Below are 20,444 nucleotides of genomic sequence, written 5' to 3' on the forward strand. Positions count from 1 at the left end.
CTGGGGTTTCCCCTGGATCCTGCTGTGCTGCTGGGGTTTCCCTGGGATCCTGCTGTGCTGCTGGGGTTTTCCCTGGGATCCTGCTGTGCTGCTGGGGTTTTCCCTGGGAACCTGCTGTGCTGCTGGGGTCTCCCTGGGATCCTGCTGTGCTGCTGGGGCTTCCCTGAGATCCTGCTGTGCTGCTGGGGTTTCCCGTGGATCCTGCTGTGCTGCTTGGGTTCTCCCGGGATCCTGCTGTGCTGCTGGGGTTTTCCCTGGGATCCTGCTGTGCTGTTGGGGGTTTCCCTGGGATCCTGCTGTGCTGCTGGGGTTTCCCTGGGATCCTGCTGTGCTGCTGGGGTTTCCCTGGGATCCTGCTGTGCTGCTGGGGTTTCCCTGGGATCCTGCTGTGCTGCTGGGGTTTTTCCCTGGGATCCTGCTGTGCTGCTGGGGTTTCCCTGGGATCCTGCTGTGCTGCTGGGGTTTTTCCCTGGGATCCTGCTGTGCTGCTGGTGTGTTTCTGGGATCCTGCTGTGCTGCTGGGGTTTTTCCCTGGGATCCTGCTGTGCTGCTGGTGTGTTTCTGGGATCCTGCTGTGCTGCTGGGGTTTCCCTGGGATCCTGCTGTGCTGCTGGGGTTTTTCCCTGGGATCCTGCTGTGCTGCTGAGGGTTTCCCTGGGATCCTGCTGTGCTGCTGGGGTTTTTCCCTGGGATCCTGCTGTGCTGCTGGGGTTTCCCTGGAATCCTGCTGTGCTGCTGGGGTTTTTCCCTGGGATCCTGCTGTGCTGCTGGGGTTTTTCCCTGGGATCCTGCTGTGCTGCTGGTGTGTTTCTGGGATCCTGCTGTGCTGCTGGGGTTTCCCTGGGATCCTGCTGTGCTGCTGGGGTTTTTCCCTGGGATCCTGCTGTGCTGCTGGGGTTTCCCTGGGATCCTGCTGTGCTGCTGGGGTTTTTCCCTGGGATCCTGCTGTGCTGCTGGTGTGTTTCTGGGATCCTGCTGTGCTGCTGGGGTTTCCCTGGGATCCTGCTGTGCTGCTGGTGTATTTCTGGGATCCTGCTGTGCTGCTGGGGTTTCCCTGGGATCCTGCTGTGCTGCTGGGGTTTTTCCCTGGGATCCTGCTGTGCTGCTGGGGTTTCCCTGGGATCCTGCTGTGCTGCTGGGGTTTTTCCCTGGGATCCTGCTGTGCTGCTGGTGTGTTTCTGGGATCCTGCTGTGCTGCTGGGGTTTTTCCCTGGGATCCTGCTGTGCTGCTGGTGTGTTTCTGGGATCCTGCTGTGCTGCTGGGGTTTCCCTGGGATCCTGCTGTGCTGCTGGGGTTTTTCCCTGGGATCCTGCTGTGCTGCTGGGGTTTCCCTGGGATCCTGCTGTGCTGCTGGTGTATTTCTGGGATCCTGCTGTGCTGCTGGGGTTTCCCTGGGATCCTGCTGTGCTGCTGGGGTTTTTCCCTGGGATCCTGCTGTGCTGCTGGGGTTTCCCTGGGATCCTGCTGTGCTGCTGGGGTTTTTCCCTGGGATCCTGCTGTGCTGCTGGTGTGTTTCTGGGATCCTGCTGTGCTGCTGGGGTTTTTCCCTGGGATCCTGCTGTGCTGCTGGTGTGTTTCTGGGATCCTGCTGTGCTGCTGGGGTTTCCCTGGGATCCTGCTGTGCTGCTGGGGTTTTTCCCTGGGATCCTGCTGTGCTGCTGAGGGTTTCCCTGGGATCCTGCTGTGCTGCTGGGGTTTTTCCCTGGGATCCTGCTGTGCTGCTGGTGTGTTTCTGGGATCCTGCTGTGCTGCTGGGGTTTCCCTGGGATCCTGCTGTGCTTTCCCTGGGATGTGGAGCGGATCTGGGTTGGGAATCCGCCGCCCACTTTTCCTTTTCCTTTTCCGCCGCTGCGAAGCGAGAAGGAGCCGCGGCCGGAGCCGAAAGTCAGCAACTTCTCACCGGGAAAAGGGGAGAAATCCAGACTGCTCCCGGTAAAGGCCCGCTCCACACAGCCCGAGACAGGGGGAGTGGGAGAGAGGGAGTGGGGAGAGAGGGAATGAGAGAGAGACTGAGATAGAGAGAGAGAGAGAGACTGGGAGAGAGAGAGAGAGAATGAGAGAGTGGGAGAGAGAGAGAGAGAATGAGAGAGTGGGAGAGACAGAGGGAATGGGTGAGCGAGAGGGAATGAGAGAGAGACTGAAATAGAGAGAAAGAGAGGGAATGAGAGAGAGAGATCGAGAGAGGGGGAATGAGATAGACATAGAGAGAGGGAATGGGAGACAGATCGAGAGAGACGGGGAGTGGGAGAGAGAATGGGGAGAGAGGGAATGAGATAGAGAGAGAGGGGGAGTGGGAGAGAGAATGGGGAGAGAGGGAATGAGGTAGAGGGAGAGGGGGAGTGGGACAGAGGGAATGAGAAACTGGGAGAGGGGAGTGAAAGAGAGGGTGGAGAGAGAGAGAGAGATAGTGTGAGGGAGAAAGGGAAATTAGAGATATAGAGAGAGGGGAGAAGTGAGAGAGAAAGATAAGGTGTGAGAGAGGAGAGGGGCAAGAATGAGAGAGATAGAGAGAGTGAAGAGAAAAGTGGGAAAGGGAGATTACAGAGAGAGAGAAGCATAAAGTGTAGAGAGACTGAGGAAGACTGTGTGTGTGAAAGGGAGGAGGGAGGGAGAGCGAGAGTGTGAGAGAGGGAGGAGGAGAGTGGAACATGTTTCTGATGGTGTACAGTTTATAAATTGCAGATTACTCACAGGAAAGACTCCATTTTACACTGCTCTAATCTGACAAAGTGACAATGCATAAACTCCTGGCTTTGGACTCTGCTGTCAGCTTGCTGTAGTTTTTTAATGTCATTTATCTTTTCTCTGTATCAGTGGCTCACACCAGGACTGCCTCGGCAAAGACTGACAAGAGTGCTGGAGCCTGGAATTCTCTGAAGTGGAGATTCTCTGGTAAGTAAGTGTTTCTCCAGCTGCAGAAGAACTGCTTGTTCAGAATTCTCTGTCTAGATTGCAAATGGAACAACAAGCTGCCGAAAGCAAAATACTGCCAATTCTGGAAACACTCCGCAGGTCCAGCGGCGTCTGTGGGGAGGGAATGAAGGGGGAACGTAGATTCCTAGATGTTTACAGCACAGGAGGAGGCCATTTGGCCCATCATGCCCATGCTAGCTAACAAAGATCTGATTGCCCTCATCTCATTTTCCAGCACTTGGCTCTGGAGGTTACAGCAATGCAAGTGAATATCTAAATTTAACCCGAGTTCCTGACCGCAGGGACTGGGGTGCGTTATTGACCTGAATACTCACATTTTAATTTGATGTATGTTAAGTTTCCTTTGTACTTCTGTTTTCGTTTGGGCTGTTGCCCTTCCTTTCGGGGAGCTGCCCCTTTTACTTTGTCCTAAATTAATTTGAGTTTGTCTATTTGTTTTGACCTTAAAAGAGGACCAGACTATTCCTCTTTCCACAGACATTTCTCCACCTCGGCCTCCTTTGTTTTCATTCTATTTTGTTCAATTTTTTATACTGTTCTCTACCTTTTATTTCTTTATCGTCTTTCTTCATTTTCTTACCCCTCACTCTTTCCCTTTAGTTCACCCCCCTTTCCTTACCTTCCCCCCCCCCCCGCTTCTCCTTTTCTACATTCTACCTCTGTCGCATTCCACACCCCCTTCCCCAACCATCTCCACCTGTCACAGCTTACAGTCTCTCTGCCGTTTGGCCGTTCACACCTTTTATTCTCTCTGTGAGCTGCCATTAGCAGCCTTTCCCCTGGTTTCTGTGGCTATGACTCATTTTTCATTCCCTCGCCCTGCAGGATCCCACTTCCTATGCCTTTTACCTTTGACAAAGGGTCATCTGGACTCGAAACGTCAACTCTTCTCTCTCCTTACAAGACGCTGCCAGACCTGCTGGGATTTTCCAGCGTTTTCTCTTTTGGTTTTAGATTTCAGTATCTGCAGTAATTTGCTTTTATCCGACGTTTCCCTCGGGGGTTTGTTATTTCCAGCATTTTCATTTATTATTAAGCAATCCTGGTTAAATAATCTCAATAGCAGACATTACCTGTCAGGAGGAGTTGTTAGTTAATCGGCTCTGAACTCGGCACTAATTACTGGGAGGCTGGGTGCCCAGTTGTACTTTGGGAGTGACGAATGTCCAATGAAGTAAACAGATTATGCAGCATCGAGAAAATGGTCTTGGAATCAGCGATAAGCAGCAATTCGTTGCAGAAGGGGAAGCAGCTACAATCCTTTCTTTAAATAAACCGTGAATGTTTGTATTGGAAACTCGAGACAGTGAGTATTTGATAGTTTTCTCTGCTGCTAAGTACAAAGTTTTAAAGTTTACTTATCAGCGTCACAAGTATATTAACACTGCAATGAAGTTACTGCGAAAATCCCCTAGTCGCCACGCTCCGGTGCCTCTTTGGGTCAACGCACCCCAACCAGCGCGTCTTTCAGACAGCTGGAGGAAACCCAGGCAGACACGGGGAGAATGTGCAGACTCCACGCAGACAGTGACCCAAGCCAGGAATCAAAGCCGGGTCCCTGGTGCCATGAGGCAGCAGTGCCGACCAGTGTGCCACCCCATTTAATATTTGTGTTGGAAACCTGAGGCAGTAAGTATTTGATATTTTTGTCCACTGCTAAGTACAAAGTTAATGTGCAGAGAAATAAACTTCCAACTAGTCAGAACCTCGATATAAATAATTCAGACTAAGCTATGGTTATGTGAATGGAGTGCAGTTTGTGGGAGATTGTAGACTGTGAAGCATCTCGAATCTGCCTCGGCGTCCTTGAGCTGAGTTGGAGACATTCTGACAGGAATGAGAGGGGGAATCTATATCTGGATAGTTCAGTCACATCTCATCGAGAGAGGGAGGGTCAGAACGGGGCTGGAGTGACCGATAGAGGGCACGGGAAGTGGAACGCAGGCGAGATGGAGAGCGAGGAGACACGGAGACTGATCCTATTCACTGGGTTCAGTGTAGTTACTCCCTGGGAGGATAAGGGCGCAGAGCGAGGGGCAGCCGGAACGCTGATCAGGGCAGCTTGGAGCAGGAGGAAAAGGATTGTTTCTTCAGAAGGATCTCTTCAAAGGCGGGCAAAATAGAATAAAACTTACCCCAACTTATCAAAGAAAAGGTTCAATAAAGAAACTTCATTATTTCCAAACTTGGGGCCTCACCCTGGGCCAATCCAAGTTCCTCACAATTCCCAATAGGAATTGGAACCCAAGTTTGACATGGTGACTGCTGTGTATTTGATTTTCATTGCGGGCCACTATTGCGCAGTTGTTGGAATATTTTACTTATTATTGTCACATGAGTACAGTGAAAAGTATTGTTTCTTGCGTGCTATACAGACAAGGCATACCCTTCATAGAGTACATAGAGGAGAAGGAAAGGAGAGGGTGCAGAATATATCGTTGCAGTTACTGATAGGGTGAGGAGAAAGATCAGCTTAATATGTGATAGGTCCATTCAAAAGCGTCACGGTGGTATATGTAGTGGTTAACTCTGCTGCCCCTCAGTTAGAGGGACCTGGGTTCAATTTTGGCCTTGGGTCACTGCTGTCTGTGTGGAGTCTGCACATCCTCCCCGTGTCTGCGTGGGTTTCCTCCAGGCACTCCGGTTTCCTCCCACGGTCCAAAGATGTGTGGCTTAGGTTGATTGGCCGTACGAAATTGCCCCTTCGCGTCAGGGAGATTAGCAGGGTAAATACGTGGGGTTATGGGAATAGGACCTGGGTGGTTGGTGCAGGCTCAATGGGTCAAATGGTCTTCTGCGCCGTAGGGATTCTTTGATTCCATGAAAAGCCTGAGGGCAGCAGGGAAGAAGCTGTTCTTGAGTCGGTTGGTAGACTTTTGTACCTTTTTTCCCTCGTGGAGGTTTGTCATGAATTGAGTTCCACGGCAAGGCTGAGACAGATTGTGAAGGGAGCTGACAATCACATAGGTTACAGGAGTAGGGATTGGGTGGGATTGTGATTGGTGCAGACTCGATGGGCCGAATGGCCTTCTTCTGCACTGTAGGGATTCTATGAATCGTACGGCTTTGCTTGACACCGGCGCAGGTACAGAAGGACTCAGCTTCCACAAAGGGAGGTTGCTGTGATACCAGCGCCCAGGAGTTACAGGACTGTAACAAATTAGCCTGGATGTCCAATTCTCTGGAGGACTTTCCCAGCAGTTGAAGGAGTGAAAGCCTTTGACCGATCGGACACTCTGCTTGGATTTGTTGAGCACCAAGGATGATACCCGTGATTCCCCTGGATGGTCGGATGCCACACTGCGTCTCCGGAAGTCAGTCCCTGCCGATGGGTGGTCTGGGAGTATCCACGTTCGACTCACCGTGGACAGAAAGGATTTACCTCCCTCACAAATTGGTTTATCACCTTTCTTTGAAACTGGAAACAACGCTGGCATCGTGAAAGTCAGAAGCTCGTGCTTGTCTGAGAGTTTGATCAAGAGTTAACGACCGTTGATTTTATAGATCCCTGCGGGAATGTTGTCTGGATCACACACCTTGTTGAACACCTCAGTTGGACAGCCTTTCATATCTCAACAAGTGTTGGTCTCGATGGCTTCAACTCCCCACGCGGGAAGGGTTGGTCTCTCACTCAACATCAGTCAGACCAAATTCCTCCACCAGTCCTCCTGACTTGGAAATATATCACCGTTCCTTCACAGTCGCTGGGTCAAAATCCTGGAATTCCCTCCCTAACAGCATTGTGGGTTAACCCATAGAACGTGGACTGCAGCGATTCAAGATGGCGGCTCACCAGCACCTTCTCAAGGGCAACTAGGGATGGGCAATAAATACTGGCCAGCCAGCGATGCCCATGTCCCACAAATGAATGAATTTTAAAAAAGACACGCACCAACATCTCCAGCTCTCGTTATTGTTAGAATATAACACCGGTGACAACCTTGTACTGGATGGTTGGTCACGAGCTGTAAGGGTCAGCTGACCCAGTAAACCGTGGAACCAATTACAGACTGATGTGATGGTCAGCTGACTCACTATAAATAAGAACCTGTTGGGAATTTTGGGGAGCTTGGATTGGCCCAGGGCCAGGCCCTGAGTTTGGAGTAATGAAGTTTCTTTATTAAACCCTTCCTTTGATTTATAAGTTGGAGTGAGTTTTGCTCTATTTTTATTGTCTGCATTTGAAGAGTTACTTCTAATGGGACGGTTATTGGTGGGTAAGATGCTCTGTTGAAGAGTCAGTGCAGACCTGATGGGCCGGATGGCCTCCTTCCTCAGTGTAGGGATTCTGTGGAGCCAGAAGCTCTGGGCTGAGTCCCACTCCAGGACCGGATGGCCAAAGGAAGAGCATTCATAATGTGTTCAAACACATTGAGTATCATCCTGCAAATCCTTCCAAGCACACACAGGCCATCAGACTGGGCAGGTCTCGGTGGAGTCAGGGCCCCTCCCATCACTTTTGATAGCTTTAGCCTCTAAGACCCATGTAAGATTGTATGTTACCACGGCGACACGGACTCCCTGATGGAACTGTAGCACGTCCAATCCAAACTGTGATCTTCCAAAGCTCTCTCACTTCAGGAAGAGTTTCAGTAGATTGGAAAATCGTGCTTGACACTTGGCTATATCAGAAAGGTAAGAGAAAGAAGACTTATCAACCAGTTGGTCTGACATCTGTTGTCAGGAAATTCCTCAAGTCTATATTTAAGCATCGGATGACTGAATGTCTTGAACTCAAACGCAGGCAGCGGGGTAGGCCTCTCCTGACTAATTTGATAGAATGTTTTTGAAGAAGTGATTGAAGTGGTGAGCAGCCTTTAGATATTAGTTACATGGACTAGCTGAAGACGAAGTCCCTTCGTTATTGTCCTGGATGTACTGGTGTGACAATATGGTGACTCTTTCTGGAAAAAAAACTAAAGCTACCTTGTAAAAGGCAGATGCAGGATGAAGTCCAGAGACCACCGGACACTTTTGTGGATTCCAAAGCATTGTCTTGAGGTGGCGCAGTGGTTAGCACTGCTGCCTCACAGCGCCAGGGACCTGGGTTCGATTCCCGGCTTGGGTCACTGACTGTGCAGAGTCTGCACATTCTCCCCATGTCTGCATGGGTTTCCTTTGGGTGATCTGATTTCCTCCCATGGTCCAAAGATGTGCGGGTTAGGTGGATTGGCCGTGCTAAATTGACCCTTAGCGTCAGGGTGATTCGCTAGGCTAAATACATGGGGTTACGGGGATAGGGCCTAGGTGGGATTGTGATTGGTGCAGACTCGATGGGCTGAATGGCCTCCTTCTGCACTGCAAGATTCAATGATTCTGTCTCAGGAGAGAACGTTGAGGACCCTTTTTCTGTTATTAACTCAATGTTTGTCAGACTAAACAAACTAAAGTCGCCACAGTCCCAGATGATCATGGCCCGCTTTCCCTTTTGACGGGGAGAGCTGACTGGTAGTGATTTAACCCGAGGATCACCACACCTCGGGCGAGGGGCAAGGTTGAGAAGGCGAGGTCTTCATGAATAACCTCAGCCAGTGAGGAAGGAGGCCATCCAGCCCATCGAGTCTGCACCGACTCTCCAACAGAGCATCTTACCCATCAGTAACCGTCCCATCAGAAGTAACTCTTCAAATGCAGACAATAAAAGTACAACAGAACTCACTCCAACTTATAAATTAAAGAAAGGGTTTAATAAAGAAACTTCATTACTCCAAACTTTAGGGCCTTGCCCTGGGCCAATCCAAGCTCCCCACAATTCCCAACAGGTTCTTATTTATAGTGAGTCAGCTGACCATCACATCCGTCTGTAATTGGTATGGGAATTGAACCCGTGTTGTTGGTATCGCTCTGCATGACGAACCAGCCAACTGAGCTACAACAAAACCACAACAACAACACCTCCTTTCTATAAAGATAATTGCGACTTTGCCTCCTCATACACAAAATGCAACTGAAACCACAGATGATTCAAAGAACCAATTGTGCGGAGGGTGTGGAGAGTCTGCAGAAGGATCTAGATAGGCTGGGCGAATGGGCCAGGAAATGGCAAATGGAATTTAATGTTGGCAAGTGTGAGGTGGTCCACTTTGGTAGGAAGAATGGTAGGAAGGACTATTACTTACGGGGCGAAAAACTGCAGCAGGCGACGGTGCAGAGGGACCTCGGGGTCCTTGTGCATGAGTCGCAAAAACCCAGCTTGCAGGTGCAGCAGGTGGTCAGGAAGGCGAATGGGATGCTGGCCTTCATAGCGAGGGGGATTGAATATAAAAGTAGGGAGGTCTTGCTGCAGCTGTATAGGGCATTGGTGAGGCCGCAGCTGGAGTACTGTGTGCAGTTTTGGGCGCCGCACCTGCGCAAGGATATTTTGGCCCTGGAGGGAGTGCAGAGGAGGTTTACTAGGTTGATACCGGAGTTGAGGGGATTGAGCTATGAGGAGAGGATGAATAAACTAGGCTTGTACTCGTTAGAGTTTAGAAGAATGAGGGGAGATCTCATTGAGACGTATAAGATGATGAATGGGATGGATAGGATAGAGGTGGAGAGACTCTTCCCGCTCAATAAAGACAGTAGGACTAGGGGGCACAGCCTCAAGATAAAGGGGAGGCGGTTTAGAACGGAGTTGAGGAGGAACTTCTTCACTCAAAGGGTGGTGAATCTCTGGAATTCTCTGCCCGTTGAAGTGGTGGAGGCTGCCTCGCTAAATATTTTTAAGAAGCGGGTTGATGGGTTCTTGATAAGAGAGGGGATTAAGGGTTATGGGGAGAGGGCGGGAAAGTGGAACTGAGCAGCGACAGATCAGCCATGATCTTATTGAATGGCGGGGCAGGCTCGAAGGGCTAGATGGCCTACTCCTGCTCCTATTTCTTATGTTCTTATGTTCTTATGAACCCAACGGCTTGTTGGGATTACCACAATGCCTTATCCGGACCATGATCCCACACTGATGTGAGGTCATCTAATGCGGCGGCCATCTTTTCTGCAGTGCTTTGTGAGAGGAACAATGACTCTCTCCTCTGTCCACACACCCCCTCACCAAGTTCCCCCGAGTTCCCGACCTCTGACAGATCCACCACGAGAGCCTTCGCAGCCACGTGGAGATCCCAGTTTTCCCAGGATCCCCTTTTCCAGCCAAAACGCAACTCAACCGAGAAATATCAGGTCCACGGCAAGTAGCCGAATAAAATTCCATTTTTATAGTAACGACGACAATAGCAGCTCTGACAAAGGGTCATCCAGACCCGGAACGTTGGCTCTATTCCCTCACCACAGGTACTGTCAGACCTGCTGAGGTTTTCCAGCATTTTGTTTAAGATTCCAGCATCCGGAATGTTTTTGCTTTGATCCATTTTGACAATTACTGTTTTAGCTTCAGCGGAATCTGGTTTTGGAGCTTGGGTCAACAGTCAGACTCTCGCTTAACCTTCTGGGCAAGTGCGAGAAATAAAGTAACTTCATTTATTTAATCCGTAAAAGTTATCGGCACTGATTCAGTCGGGTCTGAGACTATCCAATAGGGTGCCAGGCTGGGAAGGGCTAAAAACTCAGGGTCACCTGACCTGCCCTCTTAAAGGGACAGTCCGCAACCCCAAACCCCACCTACCTTGCATTAAGTTGATCTTTCTCTACACCGTAGCTATGACTGTAACACCACATTCTGCACTCTCTCCTTTTCCTTCTCCATGAACGGTATGCTTTATCTGTATAGCACATGAGAAACAATATTTTTCACTTTATGCTAATGTAATCAAATCAATATGTGTGCATACATCACACTTTGCACCTCAAAAGGATAGAACAGGGAACTTTTAAAGAGTTATTTAAAGTAACTCAATCACCCGGAGGGTAAGAAAATAGCTACATCCACATTTCAGTATACTTGACCTTGGAAAGTGAAAGGTAACACTTTAAAATTGCCCGTGGCAATTAGTCAGTCAAAACTGGCTCTCTTACCTCTGAGGACAAACCATGGACCTGATTTGGAACCCGGCAGAGTGATGGATAGAGAGAGTGGGGGGAGGGTGTTCTAATTGGTCAAGTATAACCAGCAATGTCCCACTCTGTCTGACCTCAACTCTTCATCAATATCTTCGATGATGAGATTGAAAACCGCATCCGTGTTTACTGATGACACATAGATAGACAGCATTGCGAGCGGAGCAGATGAAAACATCAGATAAAGAAGAGATGTTGACAGATTTAATGAATGGATTCCCCGTGTGGGCAAATGCAGGTTACCCCTGTGTCATGTACGCCCCTGTGGACTAAGGTTGCGTAAAGGATCGCAGGGTAGGCTTGGTAACCTGAACCCTGGGAGCTCTTTATATGATCACTGAATCACAGTCAGGTCCAAGACTGGTCCCAGGCTGGGACGGGCTAGAAACCCAGGGTTAACGAGAGTTGGGGGCCCTGGTACATAGATCATTAAAATGTCATGGACAGGCACAGTAAAATACTCGTAAAGGCTAATGGAATGCTGGCCTGTATCCTGAGAGATAGAATACCAGGACGGACAGAATTATGATTCATCTGTACGAAGCCTTGGTTTACTGGAGTTACTGTGAGCAGTTCCAGGCTCTGCATCTTAGGAAGAATATATTGACCATGGAGAGAGTGCAATGAGAATGTGACCTGGAGTCCAAAGGGCAGAATCTAAAAATCTGAGCCCGATCTTCCAGGAGTAAAATAAGGAGATACTTCTTCGCAGAAAGGCTGGTAGAGGTTTGGAACCCTCCTGATGTTAGATCGGTTGTTAATTTTATTAAAATCTGAGGTTGTTTAAGTGTGCTAAAGGTATTAGAGCAAAGGCAGGTTGTATCTAGAGTTAGGTTGCATGCTCCCATTGAATGATGGAATAGTCTCCTGTGCTGAGGGGCCTCCTTTGTGGGCGGCATGGTGGTGCAGTGGTTAGCACTGCTGCCTCACAGCTCCGTGGACCCAGGTTCAGTTCCGGCCTCGAGTAACTGTGTGGAGTCTGCATGTTCTCCCCGTGTCTGCATGGGTTTCCTCCGGGTGCTCCGGCTCCTCCCACAGTCCAACGACAAGCAGGTTAGGTGGATTGGCCATGCTAAATTGCCCCTTGGTATCAGGGACATTAGCAGGGTAAATACTTGGGGTTAGGGCCTGGATGGGATTGGTGTCGGTGCAGGCTCGATGGGCTGAATGGCCTCCTTCTGCACTGTAGGGATTCTAAGATTCTTTCCCACGTTCCAGCTGACTACCGCGATTGGTGATGATAGAGGGAATATGTAAAACATTGGGAGTTTAGCATGAGGATTGACGTAGAGAATGTCTTAATGGCAGGGTTAGTGGAATCTGCAGTTATTGTGTAACCAGAGTGAACCGGGCTGGATTTAGCCTGTCCTTCAGCGCTGTGTGTGCACAAACACGTGTGTGTTTTTTTTTTCACAATGTAATCTGGAACTCTGTTCCCTATTTGTTCACTGTGTGATTTTTCTTTTGAATATTTAACAGAGGCAGGGTATTTACTGGAAATTAAAGATCCAGCCGGTGAGAGTTGTAAGTTGGGTCATTTTTTGGGAGTTGCGCACACGGTGAATCTGTGCCGATTGCCCAGAGGGTGGATGTGATTCACTGATTGTGACACACAGCCAGATCCCAGCCTTCAGCCACACTGAGGGGGTGTTAGTTGTTTGGAACTGTCTCAGCCCTCGAGATGAAGGCGCAGTCACAGTGCTGTTAGATGAGGGGGAGATTGAATAGACTGGGTCTGTACTCGTTGGAGTTTAGAAGACTGAGGGGGCATCTTATAGAGACGTATAAGATAATGAAGGGGATGGATAAGGTAGAGGTGGAGAGATTCTTCCCGCTTAGAAAGGATAGGACTAGAGGACACACCCTCAAGATAAGGGGGGGTGGTTTAGATCAGAGTTGAGGAGGAACTTCTTCACTCAAAGGGTGGTGAATCTCTGGAATTCTCTGCCTGTTGAAGTGGTGGAGGCTGCCTCGCTGAATATATTTAAGTCACGGGTAGATAGGTTTCTGATAGACAAGGGAATTAAGGGTTATGGGGAGAAAGCGGGGAAGTGGAACTGATCCACTTCAGATCAGCCATGATCTTATTGAATGGCGGGGCAGGCTCGAAGGGCTAGATGGCCTACTCCTGCTCCTATTTCTTATGTTCTGAGGTTGATGGCCTTTTGGAAGGGCCAGTGCTTGGGGGCAGTACTGGGGGGGAGGGGGGAGCCGCACTGTCAGAACTGTCACCTTTTGGATCAGACATTAAACAGGGGGCCCCGTTCACCCTGTGAGGTGGATGTAAATAATTCTGGGACATTATTCAAAGAAGAGTCGAAGGGTTGGAGAGTTCTCCTTCAGCGTCTGGTCAGTTATTATCCTTCAGTTGACATCACCACTGGTTATCCGGTACCTTTGCAGTTTGTGGGATCGTGCTGTGTAAAATAGCTGCTGCATTACAGCCACGATCGCACCTTGGAAACAAATCGTTGACTGTAAAGAACTCTGGGATGGCCTGAGGATGCGAAAGGTGCTATAGAAATGCAATCCTTGTGTTCTCTGCTAGAGGGAGGAACATTTAAATAAATTAAGACACTGTGTCCCAGTTGTAAGTTGAGCTGAAGGCGATGGCATTGAGAGAATTTGATTTGATTTATTATTGTCAGATGTATTAACAGACAGTGAAAAGTATTGTTTCTTGCCCTCTGTACAGACAAAGCATGCTGTTCATAGAGTACATAGGGAAGGAAAGGAGAGAGAGCAGAATGTAGTGTTACAGTCATAGTTAGGTTTTAGAGAAAGATCAACTTAATGTGAGGTAGGTCCATTCAAAAGTCTGATAGCAGCAGGGAAGAAGCTGTTCTTGAGTTGATTGATACGTGAGCTCAGACTTTTGTATCTTGTTCCCGATGGTAACCAGTCAATGTTCTTCCTGCTTGTTCATCCCGCAGTCGGTATATTCACTGGGTACAATCTGCTCTTAAAACCATGCACACTGAGTTTGTTCAGCCCTTCACACCTGGACTGCTATTGGCTCTCCAACCTCCTGCCCCCTTTCTTCATGTCCAATTCTGCTTTGAGATTATATTCCTGTTTCATAGAATCCCTAAAGTGCGCTCATCGAGTGTGCACCGACCACAGTCCCACTCAGGCCCTATCCCCGGTAACCCCATCTAATTAGCTAGTCCCCCAGTACTAAGGTGCAATCTAGCAGGGCCAATCCACCTAATCTGCACATCTTTGGAATGTGGGAGGAAACCCGCGCAGACACGGGGAGACTGTGCAGACTTCACACAGACCCGAGGCCAGAATCGAACCCGGGTCCATGGCGCTGTGAGGCAGCAGCGCTAACCACTGTGCCACCATACCACCCAGTTCTAACAACTTAGAATGGTTCACACATCAGGAGATGCGTGAGGCAGAGAGTGCATGGGCTCATGTCCATTTTCCATAGCTGTTCTTCCTGGAACAGATCTCTAACCGGAAGCTACCACATGAGGGACACTAGGAGCCGCTCTGGCTCTTACTGCCTGTCCATGGATATATTGGGGGGGGATTTATAACCTGATAAGCACCCAGCCTGACCCCAGATACACCGTGTACGGCCGTTACATCCAGCAGTAGGATTGGAGCCTGGAGCTACAGGCTCAGAGATCGGGACATTCCCCAGTGTGCCACAAAATTCCCTCTTCCAACAGGCACCTGTGTGGACATTTCCACTTCTTTCCACCTTCCTGCTACCCCACCTCCCCAAATCTTCCAGTCAGTATTTCAGTGTTTACGTGTTAGATTTAAAGCAGTCAGTTCGTAAGGTGGCATTTAACTAAATCCTGGGTTTCTGAGTAATCCACCCTGGAACTGCGTATGGATAACAACCACTTGATACCCGCTCGGTGTTATTGAGGGCAATGATTGGTTAATTGATGCCTGCTCCATGTTGGTGAGGGCACTGATTGGTTAATTGATGCCTGCTCCATGTTGGTGAGGGCACTGATTAGTTAATTGATGCCCGCTCTACGTTGGTGAGGGCACTGATTGGTTAATTGAAGCCTGCTCCATGTTGGTGAGGGCACTGATTAGTTAATTGATGCCCGCTCTACGTTGGTGAGGGCACTGATTGGTTAATTGAGGCCTGCTCCATGTTGGTGAGGGCACTGATTGGTTAATTGAAGCCTGCTCCATGTTGGTGAGGGTGTGGTTGGTTAGTTAATGCCTGTGTTGGTGAAGGTGTGGTTGTGTTGTGTAACAAACGCAGCTGCCGTTGAAAACTGAAAGATCTGCAATTTTTCCTTAATTATAGAGTGTGAGCTGAGACTGTCAGTAGCAGAGCAATTGTGTAAGAAGGCTGAAGGTTCAGTGGGAGTTGAGCTTCCTGCAGTTTGAAGTGTTGGATGTGCCATGTGAGGCAGGCTCTTTGGCAGAGTGTCTCTCTGATCCTGGCACTGTGGCTACACCTCAGCCGAAACAGAACCAGTCAGCAGATCCTGTCTACAATCTGCCCAGACCAGTCGCTTATCCATGTCAAGCTGAGAATTGAGACATTCCCTGGGGAAGTTCCTGCCTCCCCAGAGCGTGATGTGTGAAATCTGTCGTTGTATTTCCCTGAGTTGGCACCAGTGTTTCTCTTAAACAGAGTTAGTGTTTAAGCTAGAGTTTTCTTGTGGGTTCCAGGAGTTGTAAGACTGGATAGACTGGGACTTTTTTCTCTGGAGCGTAGAAGGCTGAGGGATGATCTTATAGAGGTCTATAAAATAATGAGGGGCACAGATCAGCTAGATAGTCAATATCTTTTCCCAAAGGTAGGGGAGTCTAAAACTAGAGGGCAGAGGTTTAAGGTGAGAGGGAAGTGTCCAGAGGGGAAATTTTTTCACACAGAGGGTGGTGAGTGTCTGGAACAAGCTGCCAGAGGTAGTAGTAGAGGTGGGTACAATTTTATTTTTTAAAAAGCATTTAGACAGTTACATGGGTAAGAGGGGCAAAGAGGGATATGGGCCAAACGTGGGCAATTGGGATTAGCTTAGGGGTTTAAACAAAAGGGCGGTATTGACAAGTTGGGTGAAAGGGCCTGTTTTCATGCTGTGAACCTCTATGACTCTAATCTGCTCTGGCCAATGTTTCAGTTAGTTGTGTTGTATCTGTCCAATTCAGATACTATAACCAGCTTCTTCATCTAAAGTTTTACCCAGGTGCCTTTATTTATGGGAAAAACAAAGTACGAGCACAGATATATAACACAGCAAACTTTGTTAACTATAGTGAACCTGTAAATTACCCGCAATGTCTACAAGAATCCCAGGATTCGGCTATACTACGCATAAGGATGGTTTGCTAGGCTGTAGATCCAGTTTGTGAGTCCCTCTGGTTCCTCTTCACAAAGGTGATCCTCGCTGGCCATTCCTTCCTTCCTTCCTTCTCTGGTCCAGTCCAGTTTCGGTATCTCCCATCTCGAGTCTTTGCTCCCGAGGTGTCGGGAATGCCTGGAGCGGAGGCTGCACTCACCTGATGAAGGATCAGCGCTCCGAAAGCTCGTGATTCCAAATAAACCTGTTGGACTTCCTGACCACCTGCAGGTGGTCAGGAAGGCGAATGGGATGCTGGCCTTCATAGCGAGGGGGATTGAATATAAAAGTAGGGAGGTCTTGCTGCAGCTGTATAGGGCATTGGTGAGGCCGCAGCTGGAGTACTGTGTGCAGTTTTGGGCGCCGCACCTGCGCAAGGATATTTTGGCCTTGGAGGGAGTGCAGAGGAGGTTTACTAGGCTGATACCGGAGTTGAGGGGGTTGAGCTATGAGGAGAGGCTGAATAAACTAGGCTTGTACTCGTTAGAGTTTAGAAGAATGAGGGGAGATCTCATTGAGACGTATAAGATGATGAATGGGACGGATAGGATAGAGGTGGAGAGACTCTTCCTGCTCAAAAAAGACAGTAGGGCTAGGGGGCACAGCCTCAAGATAAAGGGGAGGCGGTTTAGAACAGAGTTGAGGAGGAACTTCTTCACTCAAAGGGTGGTGAATCTCTGGAATTCTCTGCCCGTTGAAGTGGTGGAGGCTGCCTCGCTAAATATTTTTAAGATGCGGGTTGATGGGTTTTTGATAAGAGAGGGGATTAAGGGTTATGGGGAGAGGGCGGGAAAGTGGAACTGAGCCACGACAGATCAGCCATGATTTTATTGAATGGCGGGGCAGGCTCGAAGGGCTAGATGGCCTACTCCTGCTCCTATTTCTTATGTTCTTATGTTCTTATGACTTTGACCTGGCGTTGTGAGATTTCTCACCGTGTCCACCCCAGCCGGCAACTCCACACCATGGCCCTTATCCCCCTGTGGCCTCGCGCCTTTTCCCAACTGCCTTTGGCCTTCTGCCAATTGGGTCTCGGGAGTCGGGGGGGTTTAGGGGGGGGGGGGGTCTCAGCGCCCAATGGTCCAGTTGATGACCTGTAGACAGGACACCTGAGCCTTCCTTGGGTGTCTTGGAGTCTGGTCCCACCCAGGCTGGGGGCAGTAGGCTGGTGTATGTCAAATAGGAGCGATGATCACTTGTTGGGTTATTGATAGACATACCCCAGCAGCGTATCTGAATTCTGTATATTCAAACTTTGGCAGGATCTGATTTCCTGCAGGCTACTTGCTGGAGCTGCCTTGAGTTCCCATTTCTTTAATTTCAAATGCCCAGTTTTATTTTGAGCTCAGCAGCACAGTCCACCCCAGCTGAACGAACAGGATAAACCTTCCTCTGGCTAGGGGTGGCACAGTGGTTAGCACTGCTGCCTCACAGTGCCAGAGACCTGGGTTCAATTCCACTTGGGCTTGTGTGGAGTTTGCACATTCTCCCCATGTCTGCGTGGGTTTCTCCGGGGTGCTCCAGTTTCCTCCCATAGTCCGAAAGGTGTGCTGTTTAACATAGAACACTACGGCACAAACGGGCCCTTCGGCCCACAAGTTGCACCGATCACATCTGTACTACCAAGCCAAAGAACTATCCGTAACTCCCAATCCCATTAAATCCCATGTACTCATCCGGAAGTCTTTTAAAAGACCCCAACGAGTTCGCCTCCACCACCACCGACGGCAGCCGATTCCACTCACTCACCACCGTCTGAGTGAAAAACTTACCCCTGACATCTCCTCTGTACCTGCTCCCCAGCACCTTAAACCTGTGTCCTCTCGTAGCGACCATTCCAGCCCTGGGAAATAGCCTCCGACAATCCACCCTATCTTTTCCTCTCAACATCTTGTAAACCTCTATCAGGTCACCTCTCAACCTTCGTCTCTCCAGGGAGAAGAGACCGAGGTCCCTCAACCTAAGTTCATAAGGCATGCCTCCCAATCCAGGCAACATCCTTGTAAATGATATAAATCATATGCATCCTTAGATGCATTGACCGTGCTAAATTCTCCTCCGTGTACCCGAACAGGCGCTGTAGTGTGGCGACTAGGAGGATTTTCACAGTAGCTTCATTGCAGTGTTAATGTAAGTCTTACTTGAAGCTAATAAGTAATCTTTTTTGTTAGTTGCTTTCGACGTCACTGTTTATTTTCGACACAGGAAATATTTGTATAAAGATTTAATGATGGCCCTCTGAATTGGCTTCCTGTGTAAATCACAAGCGAAGAGTGAGTAAGAAAGGATGAGATATTCAGGAGAAGGTTCAGATTTTGAACAAATCCTAAAGAATGGAAGGAAAGGTCAGCTGAAGAGAGTGACTGTCACAGAGTGAGAAGTCAGAGGAAGGTGTTATTCGGTGACACTGCTTGAAGGGAAAAGTTTCATTCTCAGCTGTGGCTCGGTTGGGAGTATCTCGGAGCAGTAAAGAGCGAGACTTCAGCAAGGAAAGCGAAAGAGATTTGGAGATTTGTGTGCAGTTCTGGTCACCACACCACCAGAAGGACGTGGAAGCTTTGGAGAGAGCTCAAAGAAGGTTTACCGGGATGTTCCCTGGTCTCGAGGGCGTTGGCTATGAGGAGAGATTAGATAAACTAGGATTGTTTTCACGGAAATGTTTAAAGTTATCAGTCATAAGCAGGCTTGTATTAACACTGCAATGAAGCTGTTGTGGAAATCCCCTAGGTGCCCCACTCTGGAGCCTGTTTGGGTTACACTGAGGGAGAATTTAGCACCTACTCACACGCAATTCCATTCACAATTCCATGTAATACTGAGGGAGCGCCGCACTGTCAGGGTCAGTGCTGAGGGAGTGCCGCACTGTCAGAGGGTCAGTGCTGAGGGAGCGCCGCACTGTCAGAGGGTCAGTGCTGAGGGAGTGCCGCACTGTCAGAGGGTCAGTGCTGAGGGAGTGCCGCACTGTCAGAGGGTCAGTGCTGAGGGAGTGCCGCACTGTCAGAGGGTCAGTGCTGAGGGAGCGCCGCACTGTCAGAGGGTCAGTGCTGAGGGAGCGCCGCACTGTCAGAGGGTCAGTGCTGAGGGAGCGCCGCACTGTCAGAGGGTCAATGCTGAGGGAGCGCCGCACTGTCAGAGGGTCAGTGCTGAGGGAGTGCCGCACTGTCAGAGAGTCAGCGCTGAGGGAGCGCCGCACTGTCAGAGGGTCAGTGCTGAGGGAGCGCCGCACTGTCAGAGGGTCAGTGCTGAGGGAGTGCCGCACTGTCAGAGGGTCAGTGCTGAGGGAGTGCCGCACTGTCAGAGGGTCAGTGCTGAGGGAGTGCCGCACTGTCAGAGGGTCAGTGCTGAGGGAGTGCCGCACTGTCAGAGGGTCAGTGCTGAGGGAGTGCCGCACTGTCAGAGGGTCAGTGCTGAGGGAGTGCCGCACTGTCAGAGGGTCAGTGCTGAGGGAGCGCCGCACTGTCAGAGGGTCAGTGCTGAGGGAGTGCCACACTGTCAGAGGGTCAGTGCTGAGGGAGTGCCGCACTGGTCAGAGGCGATATCTTTTTAAATTGAGGCCCTGTTGCTTCCTCAGCTGGATTGGAAAGATCCCACAGGCACTATTTTGAAAAAGGGCAGGGGAGTTCTCCCAGGCTAACTTTTATCCCTCATTCATCAGTAACGCGTTGAATGTTTTTAAGGCAAGGATAGATAAATTTTCGAACAGTAAAGGGATTAAGGGTTATGGTGAGCGGGCGGGTAAGTGGAGCTGAGTCCACGGAAAGATCAGCCGTGATCTTATTGAATGGCGGGGCAGGCTCGAGGGGCTGAATGGCCCACTCCTGCCACTAGTTCCTATGTTCTTAACGCTCTCAGTTTTCCATTTACAGTACGCTTATTTTCAGAACGGCATTATAAAAATCCCCGGAGCGGGAGGTTATTTTTACTGCAGCATCCACAGTGACCTGGGGAGGGGGGGAAACTGCTGTATCGCCGGGGGGGTCGATCTGTGTGAGCCTGTAATGGGAAAGATGCTGGGTAGGGATCAGAACCCCCCTGATTGACACCCGCTCAACAGCATTCCGGGGCAGAGAGTAAGGGAACCGAGTGGAAAATTCCAGCGAGCCTGCCTCTGTCACAGCTCTGCAATCGCGGTGTTCCGGGGCCTGGGAATCATTCTGTCCTGTAGTTAGGAATATCGGAGTGCGTTTTGTATATTTACT

The 20,444-nt window shown here is 49.6% G+C and overlaps 1 protein-coding gene across 2 annotated transcripts in view; it reads left to right on the forward strand.

Annotated features, from left to right (window-relative positions):
• Window positions 1-1,826: 1,826 nt before the first annotated feature.
• Window positions 1,827-20,444, forward strand: part of tspan9a (tetraspanin 9a) — a 174,571-nt gene continuing 155,953 nt past the window's right edge. The window contains exons 1-2 of one of the 2 annotated variants that reach the window (XM_080191353.1): window positions 1,827-1,933; window positions 2,816-2,893. The gene's annotated coding sequence lies outside the window, so the exon portion shown is untranslated. Of the gene's footprint in view, window positions 1,934-2,815; window positions 2,894-4,111; window positions 4,242-20,444 lie in introns of those variants that run through there. The other variant, XM_080191354.1, reaches the window with a different exon arrangement.

The sequence above is a fragment of the Carcharhinus amblyrhynchos genome, chromosome 6 (assembly GCF_965287045.1).
Source record: "Carcharhinus amblyrhynchos chromosome 6, sCarAmb.v2.hapA, whole genome shotgun sequence".
Lineage (NCBI taxonomy): Eukaryota > Metazoa > Chordata > Chondrichthyes > Carcharhiniformes > Carcharhinidae > Carcharhinus > Carcharhinus amblyrhynchos.